Source organism: Caretta caretta, chromosome 5, assembly GCF_965140235.1.
Source record: "Caretta caretta isolate rCarCar2 chromosome 5, rCarCar1.hap1, whole genome shotgun sequence".
NCBI classification, from domain to species: domain Eukaryota; kingdom Metazoa; phylum Chordata; order Testudines; family Cheloniidae; genus Caretta; species Caretta caretta.
Genome location: NC_134210.1, coordinates 49,104,861 through 49,121,036, shown reverse-complemented (window position 1 = coordinate 49,121,036; position 16,176 = coordinate 49,104,861).

The window sequence follows — 16,176 nt, the reverse complement described above, 5'->3', positions numbered from 1 at the left end:
ACCCATGGAGTCAGCACCTCTGTTGTATTCTATACATAGGCTCTGGTTACACTACAGAGCTTACAGCAGCACAGCTGCAGTGCAGACACTCTAAGCTGATGTCAGAGAGCATACCTGTCAACTAATTATTCCGGTCCCCATGAGCAGCAGTAGCTATGTCAGTGGGAGAAGCTCTCCACACCAGCACTTAGGTTGGTGAAATTTACATCCCTCAAGGCGGTGGCTTATTCACATCCCTGAGTGACATAACTTATACTGACGTACAGTGCAGTGTACATAGCCTTAGATTGTAAGCTTTTAGAACAGGGACTGTCTTTTTGTTCTTTGTACAGCACCTAGCACAATAGGGTCCTAGTCCATGACTAGGGCTCCTAGGCACTATGGTAATAATGATAATAATTGGAAGAGCCCAAGAAATGCAGAATTGGGTCCTCTTCTTGTGATGGGATACAACTGAGAATATCTAATGATGGGAACTTTTTTGGCTGCAAAGCTACTATAATTTACTTGTTGGACCAATAAAAAAATCACATTATCTACCCTGTCCATAAAATATATAGTCCATCCATAAAGTAGCAGAGTTCTAAATTCCTACCCTATTGTAAAAGGAGTAATCCTTATTTTTTTTTACATTCTGAAAGGCAAGGTAGCGGACTGTATGCGTGTAGCCTTTTTAAATAGTCAATATATTTAGGATTCCCCACTCCCAGGTAGTAGAAGTTATGGTCAGAGCCCCCTGCCAGTGTTGAAAATATATGGAACTCTTGAAATTAATATTGCCCATCCCACAGCGAGTTCAAAGAGAGGAGGTTATTTTAAAATATACAGTGCTATTGAAATCCTTTGAAATGACATGGGCATGGTTTCCATAGATGGTATTAGAGTGGAACTGTGATAAATGTAGCGAAGTTTTTGTACTAATTTAAAGTTAACTCCTCTCTGCTGTAGCGACATTCCAGTCAACTGTGTAAATATATATTCTATACATAAATAAGTTAAAAAACCTTTGTGTGGAAGTGAATTTTCATGCCTAGTATTTTAAAAAATTTATCTGAGTACATTACTATGTAGAAGATAACTTTAGTGCTACTTACATAGAAATATTGGACATCCACTCATTCTAAGCTGATCATTCTTTCATTAGCAGCAATGAAATAACTGAATCAAGAATAACACATTTATGTGCATACCAGGAATAGCCAGAGCGATTAGAGTAAATGTTAAAATAATTAAAATGAGTTTTAGAAGGGAGATAAACCCTCATGCTTCAGGGGTTTAAGCCAACCTCTAACTATTGGGGGTTAGGAAGAAACGTTCTTCGGAGGCAGGTTACCCCATAATTGCCTACTGTGGGTTTCTTGCACCAATTATGAAACATTTAGTACTGGCCACTGTCACTAAGAGGACACTAAACTAGATGTGCCAGTATAACAGTTCCTAGGATCCTAATCTATAGCCCTGATCCTGAGAGGTGCAAGTACCCACAACACTCCTTGAAATCAAAGGGGGTTGCAGGTGCTTAGTACCACTCTGGATCAGGCTCTGCTGCCCAGCCACTACCAACTAAGTATTTAACTCCCAAATTCAACTGTCAAGACTAGTTTGTAGGTAACCTATTCCTAATTGCTAGAAAACACCTTTTTAAAGCTCTAAACTCCACCCCACCACATGCCATTTTAGACAAAACGTTGTTTACTATCAAATGGTTGGGTTTTTTTTTTTTTTTTTAAATGTATTACTCAGGGATAAAACTGAATAAAGACAAAATTATTCTCTGGGATCTATACAGCCATGCTCAACGCTGGCAATCTGCTCTCCCTACACGTGTGAATCTCCCAGGGATGTCAGTGGGAGTTCTGCACATGGAGGGAGCATATATTTGAGTACCACTACATGGTTCTAAGAGAATTTTGTACTCAGCGGTTTCAGTTTGGTTAAGAGACTGTAGCAGGTAGACAGTATTAATGTTTGCACAAAACACTGGAGAGATCAGTGATATATACTGTTGGACAAATTCTTTGCTTCTGTAAATTGGCACAGCTCCACTGAAGTGATTTAAACTTACTGAGCCTTGAGTTCCACTGAGTCAAGTATGGTGAGACAATTTACACCAGCAGAGAAACTGACAAGATATTATTAGACAATAAGTGTCTTCAACAGGGACTGTGATCTCTGCCACAAAGGAAAAAATTGGAGCTAAGGTTGGCAGCAGCAGACCACTCCGTGACAGCTGTGGATCTAGCCAGGAAGATTAAAGAGGACGTGACTGAGAACAAAGATGGAAGAGAATTGGTGGACTGTAGGCCTTCTGGAACTGGGCGTAAAACCTGTCTGGGCTGGCTTCCTACTTTAGATATTATAGAAGAGCCCAGCCTGCACCCAGCTTGGTCCAGTTTGAATTTAGTTTACCCAAACTCATAAGAACAGAAGAAATTAACTTGGATGATTTTTCCATCTATTCCAAGGCCAGAAGGGAGAATTGGGAACATGTAGTCTGATACTAGACAGCACTAAGCACAGGTCATAGAAGAATTCCTAGAGCAGGTCTTTTAGAAAAACATCCCATCTTGATTTAAAGTTGTCGCTCGTGGAGAATCCACCAGAACCTTTGGGCAATTGTTCCAATGGTTAATTACACTCACTGTTAAAAATGTACACTTTATTTCTAGTCTGAGTTTGTCTAAATTCAGCTTCCTGCCTTTGAATCATGTTATATCTTTCTCTGCTAGATAGAGGATCCCATTATTAATTATTTGTTCCTGTCACCAGGGTTCCTACAGGAGGGCATCCCATAGGCTCTGGGCCAAGCCCCAGCACTCACCCAGGCCTCTGCTCTGAAGCGTCTGCATGTCTCAGCACATTAATCTGCTTGTAAGAGGCTCAGCCCTCCAACTGAGCACCAGATAGTCCACCCCTTCCAGGGTTTGTCAATAAACACAGCTGAAGTAACAACACATGAAACTTCCCACAGGTGAAGTAAGAGTCCTCATCCCTCAGAGGGCTTCTGTAAAGTAGCGGGCACAAGTAGGTAAGTCCATCCATCCTCCCTGACTAGAGGGGTACCAGGCAACAGTTAGCTCAGGAGTCCTTGCCTTTAGCTAGGCCTGACTCCAGGAGCTAAGGAAGGGAGAGCTGTTTTTCTCACTAGCTGCCACCAAGTGAGCTGGATTTCTCCCTTTGAAGTGCTTCTCTCCAATGTTGACATCTCCCACAGGTGCAGCAGGGCAGGGCCACCTGAGCCCACGTTAGCTCATTAACTCTGTATTATACAGTGTGGGGTTTGTATGCAACATCGTAGTTCCTCATGTAAGTACTTATAGATAGTAACCAAGTTACCCTTTAACCTTCTCTTTATTAAGCTAAATAGACTCAAGTACATTTTCTAATCCTTTTAGCATTCTCTTGGATCTTTTTCTGATTCCTCTCCAAATTATCAAGATTCTTCTTGAATTGTGGGCACCACAACCGAACGCAGTATTCCAGCAGTGATCGCACCTGGGCCAAATTCAGAGGCAAATTAACCTGTCTACTCCTTTTTGAGATTCCCTACTTCATGCATCAATGGATCACATTAGCCCTTGGCCACACCATTTGTACTGGGAGCTCATGTTCATCTGATTAGCCACCATGACCCCCAAATCTTTTTCAGAGTCACTGCTTCCCAGGATAGAGTCCCCCATCCTGTAAGTATGGCCTACACTCTTTTTCCTAGATGTATACATTTACAGTTAGCCATATTTGCACCCAGTTTACCAATCAATCCAGATCACTCTGTATTGGAGACCTGTCCTCTTCATTATTTATCTCCCCCAGTATTTGTGTTATGTACAAACTTTACCAGTGATTATTTTATACTTTCTTCCAGGTCACTGGTAAAAATGTTAAATAGAATCAAGTACTGATCACTGTGAGACCCCACTAGAAATATACTCACTTGATGATGATTCCCCATTTACAGTTACATTTTGAAACCTATCAGCTAGCCAGCTTTTAATCCATTTAATTTGTGACATATTAATTTTATATATTTTTAGTTTTTTAATCAAAACGTCATGTGATACCTATTCAAATGCCTTACAGAAGTTTACTACATCAAGGTTATTATCTTTATCAACCAAATGTGTAATCTCATCAAAAAAAGATATCAAGTTAGTTTGGCAGGATCTATTTTCCATATATCCATGCTAATTGGCATTAATTATATTACCCTCCTTTAATTCTTTGTTAATTAAGCCCCTCATTAGGTGTTCCATTATCTTGCCCAGAATCAATGTCACAGGCCTATAATTGCCTGGGTTATTCTGTTTACCCTTTTAAAATATTTCAACAACATTAGCTTTCTTCCAGTCTTCTGGAATTTCTCCAGTGTTCCAAGATAATGAAAATCAACATTAATGATCCAGAGAGCTCCTCAGCCAGCTCTTTTAAAACTCTTGGATGCAAGTTATCTGGACCTGCTGATCTAAAAATGTCTAATTTTAATAGTTTAACATTCTCCTGAGATACCAATGGAATGGAAAGAGTGTTATCATGATATGATGAGACTACATCATCTGTTTACCTATTTTTTATCTAATGATATCCTGGTATTACAAAAATTGAAGCTGTTTTTCATGAAGTGAAAAAGCAACTAAAAGATCTGGGGATAGAACATGTTATGCTCCTGCCAAAAGTTATAATTATGCATACTATGGTATGGTAGTGACTAGAGGTCCCAGCTAAAATCAGGGCCCATTGGGCTAGGTGCTGTACAAATAGCATAAGAAATAGTCCTACCCCAAAGAGCTTACAATCTAAACAGAAGATAGACAAAGGGGGCAGGAGAAGGTGAAGTACAAGTGTAGAGGAGTGAAATGACTTGCCCAAGGTCACATAGCAAGTCAGTGGCAAGGTTAGACCCGAGGTCTCCTGACTCCCAGTCCAGTCACATAGCTGCTAGGCCATGAAAAAAAATTCTTGGCAGTGTTTAGTGGTCAGAAGTATATTTTAACTTCTCTGGAGATTGCTACTTGCTTTGTTGACCACTGTACAAAATACTATGACAGTGGATACAATGGATTCAGTAACTGAAGGTTCTTAGGAGGCATAAACATTCTTCATCTCAAAAATTAAATATTAGGGGTTGTGTGTATATTATGGAGTGTTCTTACATTGCCACTCACTCATTACAGCCTTTTTTATTTTATTTTCCATGGTAAACTGAAATTAAGATTTAGAGCAAATTCAGATTCACACAAAGTTCACACAAAATCTGCATCTTCTATCTACTGGTTTAGTGTGAATAAGCACTGATATTATTATAAGTTTCCCACACCCCAGGGATGGATCATTTGCTCTACAAGGTGAGGCAGGTTGGCAGGGATGTTCTTCAGACAGAACAGGGCTGCCATTCTCGACTATTTCCATAAACGATAGATGGGGAAAGCATCCTTTTCTATATTTTACTTCAGACATACTTTGAAATATTGCTTAGTTATTTGTGTCGGATTCGTTTGTGCCCAACAAGAGAAATGGACTTTTAGTTTGAAACCGTAATAGGTTTATGGCATTAACTCCGATTTATGACGGCGTTATTTATGTTGAATTTCTCTTTCTCGGATGAGAAGTGCAGAAAACATTGAGCGTGGAAGTGACAGTGAAAGTTCTGTACAAAGAGGGCTTGCAGATCTGGGTCTCTTGCATGGGGAAGGTATTGCCCTCCTGTTCAATCTGAAGAATAAATTCCCTCCATGGCTGCTTAAATGAATGTACCCACAGCAGAGCTAATGCATTGCAATGTAGATTTCAGTTGCCAGACCCATAGCTACTGCAGCTAAGCATGCCCTTTAGGCAGCATTAGAGGTGCTATCTATGGGATTTACTGTTTAAATGGTTGGAGTAAATTCCAGTGGCTGCCTAGTTGTTTTGCTGCACTGAATGTTTTATAATTATTCTATGAACCTACTACTTTGTATGGTTTGGAAACTTTAAATATGATCTAATTATAATATTTTGAAAATATTAACTGAAAAAAACTCTGAAGTATTTATAATCTCCTGGTATCAGAAGTTATGTGCAATTTCTGATGTTGTCAAGCCACAGCAGTTCAAACAATACTGTTCCTCTCTCTTTTTTTCTCAAAAGTATTGTTTTCGAATTTTAAAAAGTAAAATTCAAGAGCTTGCAGGTCCCTCAGCTGAATTAAAAACAGTGTCCTGAAACAATACTCTAGGAAATTGTGGAACTATTTTGCCTTTTTTACCAATCTAGGCCCCAATCCTCCAAAGACACAAATTTAACTTTATGGACTGCAAGTAATCCTATCAAATTCAGTGGGATTACTCCCACTGTGTAAAGCTAAGGTCATGCATAAATATTAGCGCTCATAAGAGGACAAAAAAGATTTTTATTTTATTGGCCAGATCCTCATCAGGTGTAAATTAGCATAGGTCCATGGACATCAAAAAACGCACTTTTTCAAACACTGAAGACCAACACTAAAGAGTTTGTTGTTCTCCCAGATGAGTTAAAAAGCTGCTCCTAGAGCTTTTATTTAAATGTGCTTGCTGAAGAGTATGATTATGTAAATGAGCAATAATCCAGTATTGTTTACCAAGGCATTTTAAAAGTTTATATACAAAAGATTCCTACAGTTGGCTTTTTTAAACCATAAGTACTACTTTTTCCTTCTTGAGATTTTGACATGGATTAGACAAAGGGGAATGGGCTGAGTCCCTCTAACAGGGGAGGCGTCAGAAAGAGCTGCGAAGAGTTTATAGGAGGCCTTATTTGTATTGTCTACAGTTGAACACAGGTCTAGAGTCAGAATCCAAAGCCACCTATAAATTCTCTGGGGTTGTAATCAGAACTTGACCTCTGAAAGCAGGAGAGCCTTGTTTTCAGTAGAAAGGGTTCTGAGAAACCAGACCTTCTGTAATCTGTGGGAAGGCCTGAATGAAAGCCTTGTTAGAGAGGGGATTAGGGTTTAGACTCCAGCAGGCTGAACCATTTTCTGGGAGTATTCGCAAGGGCTTTTGACTGTCTTCCACTGAGACTGCAGGTGGTCCCGGGAACTCCTTTCAGCTTTATCGGAACACACAGGCAGATTGGAATTCTCAGCAGGTATTGGGAAGAGACGTTAGAGCAAACTCGGCTGGAACCATCTGTCCATAACTGCTGTCTAATTACATGAACTGCTTCTTGCCATTTTTAAGATCCGACACCCTGTCTCTGGCAAATGACATTGAGTGGCAGTAACAGAGTTATGCAAAAAAATCTGCAAAAATGTGATTCGGGGAAAGACATGCAAGAATGAAGAACTGGTCTGGTGGGGGGTTAAACACTGATTGGGTGGAACAATGATTTGACTTCATTTAATTTCAGGGCTAGGAAGTCTAGCTTATTCTATTACTACAAGGTCTTTGTGCTTCCCTCAACTTTAAATTGTTGTTTGAAAATACTAAATGAAAAATAAACTCTGTTAGATAATATATTGGATAACTACTTTGTAAGAATGATGTAGGCTATGTTTAAAAATCTGAATGCACAGCAGTGCTATATACAAAAATTTTTAATAAAAATATGCATTAAACTGTTCCAAAACCTTTTATTTAAAAAAAAAAAAGGAGCATTTCACATCAAATGAAGAGAACTTACATCATCAGTGCTGAATAGCCTTTTAGAGTTAACCAAACACTACCTACCACAACACATCAGATCTTACTTAATGACTCTGGTATTTTTAGGGAACTGTGAAGTTAACCAGAAGCCACGACTAGATACTGTGATGTGCCAGAGTTACTGTTTAAATTGCAAACCATTTTGCAAGGGACGATAAAGCTTTTTCAGGTAGAATGAGTCGCATTCCAGCAATGTTCAGGGCTGTCACACAATGGGATTCAGACACAGGATCAAATTCAGAGGTGATGCGTTAAACTCCTTCAGACTCAGAGGGCCCAATTCATCCCTGTGCCTGCGCTTTGCCTGGCACAGGGACGCTGAGGAGGCAGCTTGTGCCTCCAGTATCCTGGGGCTGCCAGGGCTGGTCAGTCTGGCCCCTAAGGGAATAGCTAGGGCACAGAAATACTCTGGCCACACCTTCTACTTCCCCCAGTTTACCCCCTGCCCCGCAGGGAAGAAGGGTGTGCAGCGCCAGAAGAGCCAGAAGGAGGCCTTATGGCTGCTGCTTTGCAACCCCTTTGTACCAGCATAGCCAGCTCAAATGAACCACAGGCCACCGATGAGTTGGGTCCAGACTCCCTTAGACCTACTTATATCCACTTAATCATGCAGAGAGTACAGGAGTCCAAGCTGGAGTAACTTACACACAGTGGAGCTTCAAGGAGGTGTAATTTCAAGTGTGGCGTGACCCACTTTAACTCCCTCCCTCCCGATTTTTTGCTAGTCTTGCTGCTCTTCTCTTCTGGCTCCAGGGTATGTGAATTACAGCAATGTAGCGGAATGTAGTGTTTAGTAGAATCACGGGGGGCGGGGGGGGGGGGAGCCGCTGCGTAGCTGTGACATACATGAGAAGGGGTTCAGGGAGGGGAGCTGAGGTTGGGATAAAATGTAAGGTGCACGAGCCCCTCTACACTAACCTCTGAATTTAGCCTTAGTCTTTAATTTTTAAAATGAGGTAATTCTAGTCTTGTAACTGAGAGTAAACGTATCACTTTGGGATGAAAAATCAGAATTGTATCTTCATTTCTTATTGCTTAGGGACTCCATTGCACAGAGACCAAAAGCTCCTAGTGTCTGAAGGCATCCTGCAGCTCTTGATATCTTTTCTCACATGCAAATACTGTGCTATCAGCAGGTCCCTAAGTCTGTCTGTTTCCTATCAGCTGTCCTTAACTAGCTAAAGTGTAACCATCTTCCTGAAAGAACCATTGTTCCTTTCATGAGCCTATTAAACAAAGTGCCAGCCAGTTTGTTTACCTTGTGGCATTTTTCTACAGCTCCATTTCAGTCTGGGAGACATCAATTCTGTACACATTTTAGTTACTTCTCACACCCATAAATGAATAAATAAAAATTTAGGTTATCACAGCCAGTCTTACTGAGAAGCCCCAACCCTCAGATATCCATTAGGAAAATGGAATTGTATGCATAATAGTCTTGTGCTTACGGTAAGTGAAAGTCTAAGGCCTGTTCCACACTATAGGGTTAGGTTGACATAGGCTGGCTTCCGCCTGTGTAAGCAGGTCCTCATGGAGCAGGTCCTCAAAGAATCAATCCTGAAGCACTTGCATGAGAGGAAAGTGATCAGGAACAGCCAGCATGGATTCACCAAGGGAAGGTCATGCCTGACTAATCTAATCGCCTTCTATGATGAGATTACTGGTTCTGTGGATGAAGGGAAAGCAGTGGATGTATTGTTTCTTGACTTTAGCAAAGCTTTTGACACGGTCTCCCACAGTATTCTTGTCAGCAAGTTAAGGAAGTATAGGCTGGATGAATGCACTACAAGGTGGGTAGAAAGCTGGCTAGATTGTCGGGCTCAACGGGTAGTGATCAATGGCTCCATGTCTAGTTGGCAGCCGGTATCAAGTGGAGTGCCCCAAGGGTCGGTCCTGGGGCCGGTTTTGTTCAATATCTTCATAAATGATCTGGAGGATGGTGTGGATTGCACTCTCAGCAAATTTGCGGATGATACTAAACTGGGAGGAGTGGTAGATACGCTGGAGGGGAGGGATAGGATACAGAAGGACCTAGACAAATTGGAGGATTGGGCCAAAAGAAATCTGATGAGGTTCAATAAGGATAAGTGCAGGGTCCTGCACTTAGGACGGAAGAACCCAATGCACAGCTACAGACTAGGGACCGAATGGCTAGGCAGCAGTTCTGCGGAAAAGGACCTAGGGGTGACAGTGGACGAGAAGCTGGATATGAGTCAGCAGTGTGCCCTTGTTGCCAAGAAGGCCAATGGCATTTTGGGATGTATAAGTAGGGGCATAGCGAGCAGATCGAGGGACGTGATCGTTCCCCTCTATTCGACATTGGTGAGGCCTCATCTGGAGTACTGTGTCCAGTTTTGGGCCCCACACTTCAAGAAGGATGTGGATAAATTGGAGAGAGTCCAGCGAAGGGCAACAAAAATGATTAGGGGTCTGGAACACATGACTTATGAGGAGAGGCTGAGGGAGCTGGGATTGTTTAGCCTGCAGAAGAGAAGAATGAGGGGGGATTTGATAGCTGTTTTCAACTACCTGAAAGGGGGTTCCAAAGAGGATGGCTCTAGACTGTTCTCAATGGTATCAGATGACAGAACGAGGAGTAATGGTCTCAAGCTGCAGTGGGGGAGGTTTAGATTGGATATTAGGAAAAACTTTTTCACTATGAGGGTGGTGAAACACTGGAATGCGTTACCTAGGGAGGTGGTAGAATCTCCTTCCTTGGAGGTTTTTAAGGTCAGGCTTGACAAAGCCCTGGCTGGGATGATTTAACTGGGAATTGGTCCTGCTTTGAGCAGGGGGTTGGACTAGATGACCTTCTGGGGTCCCTTCCAACCCTTATATTCTATGATTCTATGATTCTAAGTGCCTCTCTATGCCAATTTAGTAACACCACCTCCCCAAGCAGCACAGAGGCACCGTCAATGTAATTAGATACAACGCCGGGTCAGTGCAGACACTGCATTGCTTGTGTCCAATGTTACTGGCTTTCAGGAGCTGTCCCACAATGCCCACATGGACAATACAATTGATATAAGCGCTCCTGGTAAGGATGCACACTGCCGACACACGGAACCAAGGGTGCGCACGCCCAAGCGATCTAATGATGGAAGTGGCTGTATGCCAATGTAAGTTAGGACAACATAATTTTGTAGTGTAGACATGGCCTGAGGTTTGGTCCTTAGTTCTGCTATAGACTGCCTTATGTGACATCAAGGTAAGTCACCTAGCCTCTCTGTGCCTCAGTCTCCCTTTCTTGGATACTGGGGAGTGTTCTTAAGCCACATCAATTAATGAACCATTCTGAAATCTGATAAAAGGTGTTACAGATGTGTAAAGTATTATTATTTATCATTGTGACCATATTACTATTTAAATATCTAGTTTTATTAATATATGCAGTGTTGTAGCCATGTCAGTTCGAGGATATTAGAAAGACATGATGCGTGAGGTAATATCTTTCATTGGGCCAACTTTTGTTGGTGAGAGAGACAAGTTTTCAAGCTTACACTGAGCTGTTCTTCGGGTCTGGGAAACTTAATGAGAGTGTCACAGCTTAATATAAGATGGGACAAATTGTTTAGCATAAGCAGTTAACACATATTTCAAGGGACCATTCAAGGTGAAGTAAGCATGGCAGAAATCAACATACTGAAGAGGGCTGAGACCAATACTCAGCCCTGCTTGAATCCATTGGTGACTGGGAATGGTTCAGATGACTCACCGTCGTCCATAACATAAGCGAGCATGGCATCGTGGAATTGCCGAACCATTGCGATGAATTTCTCCGGGCAATCAGATTTTGCCATGATCTCCCAAAGGCACTCCCAACTGACTGTAACAAATCCTTTTGTCAGGTCAATGAAAGTCAGACACAGGTTGGAGTTCTGTTCCTGGCATTTCTCCTGAAGTTGACAAGCTGCAAACACAATGTCTATGGCTCCGCGTCCTTTCCTGAAGCCAAGCTGACTCTCAGGCAGGAGCCCTTCTTCAATGTGTTGCACAAGGCGAGCAGAATTCTGGTGGGAATTTTGCCAGCGATTGACAACAAGGAGATGTTCCGATAGTTGTTGCAGGATTGTGTGTTACCTTTCTGCTTGTACAAGTGGACGATGCATGCATCCTTGTACTCCTGGGGTATAGTTCCTTGAGTCCACAATAACTGGAAAAATTCAGCCAGTTTCCGGCCTTATAGACTTCTGCTGGTATAGCATCTGCTCCAGGTGCTTTACCATTTGACAGCAAGTCAATCGCTTTCGCAGTTTCAGTCAGCATTAGAGATATTTTGATATCAGTCTGGGGCAGTCGATCACTTGCCTCCTTGTTAATAGATGATTGTTGATGGAGGATATTGTTAGTGTTCTGCCCACCTTTTGCAGTATCTTTTCTTTGTCAGTGAGTAGTGTGGTGCCATCAGCACTCAGTATTGGAGATGTACCTGGTGATCATGGTCCATAAATGTCCTCAGAGCATTACAGAAGTTCCTCATATCATTCCTGTCTGCATAGTGCTGAATTTCATCTGCCTTGTTGCTCAGCCATGAGTTTTGCATCTCTCTAAGTTTGCATTGGACAGTCCTCTTGATATTGTTGAAGGTCTGCCTTCTTAAATATTGAAGTTCTGCCTCCTAAACAGGCCTTATGGAGCCAATGTTTCTTGTTCAATAGTCTCCCTATGTCAGTATCATTTTCATCAAAGCAATCTTGATGTTTACGTGTGATGGAACCGATGGTATTGGACGCAGCTGAGTACACAGTCTCTAAAGGATGCCCAATTTTCCTCAATGTTATTAGAGTTTGCATCAATTATTACAAGTTGGTTGTACGGTCCTTCAGTATGATGTTTCCTGCCATGCTTACAGATGCTGTTCGTGACTGTGACACTGGGATTGGCATCAGAAACCAGATTGATGGCAAGCTTTTCAATCTGAAGAGGCTACAGGCAAAGACAAAGGTACAGGAAGTGACTGTTTGTGATCATCTGTTTGTTGAAAAAAGAAAAGGAGCACTTGTGGCAGCTTAGAGACTAACCAATTTATTTGAGCATAAGCTTTCGTGAGCTACAGCTGACTTCATCGGATGTTTGTTGATGACTGTTCCCTGAATGTCAAATTTGAGTCTGACATGCAGCGGAGGATGGACTATTTCTCTTCATCTTGTGACACTTTTGGTCTCACAATCAACATCAAGAAGACAGAAGTGATGTATTAGTCTTCACCAGAAAAGCTTTACATAGAGCCTTCTATCACAGTGAATGGCCAAACCCTCCAGGCAGTGAACAAGTTCACCTACCTCGGCACTACACTGTCATGTGCAGTTCACGTTGACTATTAAACCAACGCCAGAACTGCCAAAGCAAGTGTGGCCCTTGGCAGACTATGTGCACATGTGTGGGAGCGTAGTGGCATTAGTCAACAAACAAAACTGAAGGCCTACAAAAGTCATTGTGTTGCCAACTCTGACGTATGCATACCTGGAAGGTGTAAAGATGCCATGCTGTGAAGCTGAATAAATTTCACCTCGGCTGTCTGAGGAACTGATGAGGATAAGATGGCAAGACAAGGTTCCAGATACTGAGGTTCTCATACGGGCAGGTATTCCAAGCATCCATATTCTTTTGATGAGACGAGCAGGCAATGTCACCAGAATGTCAAATGAGCGACTGCCAAAGAAGACCTTTTATGGTGAGTTAAAGGAGGGAAAGCACTCTCAGGGAGGCCAGAAGAAATGTTTCAAGGACTCCCTCAAGTTATTCTTGAGGCGTTTCAACATTGACCCAGAGTTTTGAGAAGATCTCGCTCATCATCTTTCTATCTGGCGAAATCTCATCCATACTGGAGCCAGAGTCTATGAGCAGAGGATAACTGCTGAGGCAGAGCAGAAGCTCCAGCAGCATAAATCCCGCAACAGCAGCATGTCCACTGTTAATCAAGTAACTCATAGCAGCATCTCTTGTTCAGTGTGCCACAGACAGTTTACAGCTCAAATTGGCCTGATCAACCAAACCAATCAGTGATGTCATGGTCATCTTCAACCATGAAGGATCAAAACAACAACAACAAGGTGAAGTGGCCAGTTAACACCCTCCAGTTACAGCGAGGAAAGGAACTGGGGGGAGAACAGGGCCAGCTCCAGCGTTTTTCCCACCCCAAGCGGCAAAAAAAACCCCAACTTGCCGCCGAACGGGGAAGCGGAATCCTGCCTGCCGAACACAGAGGTGGAGTGATGGTGCAGCCGCCAAATCACCGCCAGCAACCAAAGAAGAGTTGTGTCCCCGCTGCCAAATTGCTGCCAAGAGTGAAACGGGCTGTGATGGAGCGGCTGCCGAATTCCCGCCACTGCCGAGGGCGGATTGCAGCCCCAGAGCCCGATGTCCTGCCGCCCCTTTACATTTGCCGCCCCAGGCACCTGCTTGGTTCGCTGGTGCCTGGAGCCGGCCCTGGGGGAGAAGCAGCTTGGGGGTTGTTACTACAATGATCCACACCCGTCACAACAAATTTTTCAAGTCCATGAGTCCTAGACATGCCTATTACAACATGTGGTGTACCTCATTCAGTGTTCTAAACACCCCAATAGCAACCATGTGGGTGAAACCAGACAATCACTATACTCTCGAGTGAACTCACACAGGAAAACGATAAAAATCAAAAACTCCATGTCATCTGTGGGTGAGCACTTTTCACAAAGCAATCACTCTATATTTGACCTATCAGTCCTCATCCTCAGAGGAAACCTGCACACTTTCAAAAGACAAGCTTGGGAGCTTAAGTTCATAATTTTGCTCGACACCAAAAATCATGGACTGAATGCAGACATTGGATTTATGGCTTATTAAAACCATCTATAGCCCACTAACAACCTCCCCGCCAATTTCTTTCCCGCTTCCCGCCCCCCGCCATCCCCATCCCCCCTGCCACCGCTTTCCTCCCTATGATTGGAGGGATGTTAATGGACCACTTCACCTTGAATGGTCCCTTGAAATATGTGTTAAATTACTGATTCTAAACAATCCGTTCCACCTTGTATTTAGCTGTGACACTTTGTTTCCCAGACCTTAAGAGGTCTGTGAAAGCTTGTGTCTCTCACCAACAGAAGTTGGACCAATAAAATATATTACTTCAACCACCTTGTCTCTCTAGTTTTATGAAAATTAAATGCAGTCAGCCATAGATTTTATCTTTGAATCAAGGGATCTGCATATGATCAATAAAAGGGGCCTTAGATTTTACAAAATATCAAACACACACCCCAGCACCATCTAGTATGCAAGTGTGAAATAACCGAACAGCGAAAATCTGATAACATAAGAAAAGGATTAGCAGGGGTTTTAGCTGAAATTCCTACTGCTCTCCCTCCTCCACTGCTCCCCATCTCTTCAGAGATAAAGATTATGGTTGCTAGGGAAACCGGACCAAAAAAAGAAAAAGAGGGAAACTTTGTCTAATTTGGTTTCCTGAGACTCTCAAAGCACTGCTGGGCCAGAAGCACAGCCTAAACATGATTGCGAGAGATTTGTAATTTACTTAACTAAACTCATTTTAATTCATAGTCATGCCTTACATATTGAGGCTGACTCTTACTCCTAGCTGTACCGTCTCTAACAAATAATGATGCTTTAAAATTCATAGATCACCATTAAAGTCACATTCCAGACAGATGGTCTCATCTACCTGTATGTCTTAGACAGAGGGAACTCGTATCTTATACATTTACAACAAGCCTATAAATACAATGTAAATCTGTGTGTAAACGTCACCTTTACCTATAAGATACATATGCATGTTTGCGTATGTCGTATTCATACACACAGACATAAATTCTCATTTCTGCTCCAGCCCCTTTGCACTATTTGGGCAAGGAGGAAGAGTGAGTAAGGGGACATGATAGGGATGAAAAGACAGTATGGTGACACCACGCTATCCCATATCACTCCTCCACTGGTGTAAGAGCTAACAGAAGCCTATGCCAGTAATCTAAGTCAGAGTAAACTGTGCTAACTCATGTTGGAGGCAGGGTCAACCAAGAGAATCGAAGGTCCAGATCCTCAAAGGTATTTAGGCTCCTAACTGCCATTAATTTCAATGAAAGTTAGGAGCCTGAATAACTTTGAGAATCTGGGCCAAAGAGACTAACTGGCTCCCTGATGCCTACTCTGCTTCCCCGCGCCAAGCTGCTCCAGTCTCTCTCTATGTAAGTATGCGCATACACATTCATACTATCTATACACAACGGATTAAAAAGCCTCATTATACCTTATTTTTAAAAACTACAGAAGAAAATACTTGACCTGCTTAGACAAAGCGCTGAGGATCCTGCCATTTCATACACTCTCGTGCACATGATTCTCTCCGCTTTGGCTCTCTCCCCTTATCACCTTCAAGGTCCCCAGTTGCAGCATCTATCCTTCTGGACAAGCAGTAGGTATGAACCCTCCTTTTGGAACCCATCCGTTCTACTCCTGGAGTCCCTGTAGGATGATACAAGGCATTCCTTCCCCCCATCAATCCTGCGATACTACATTGACA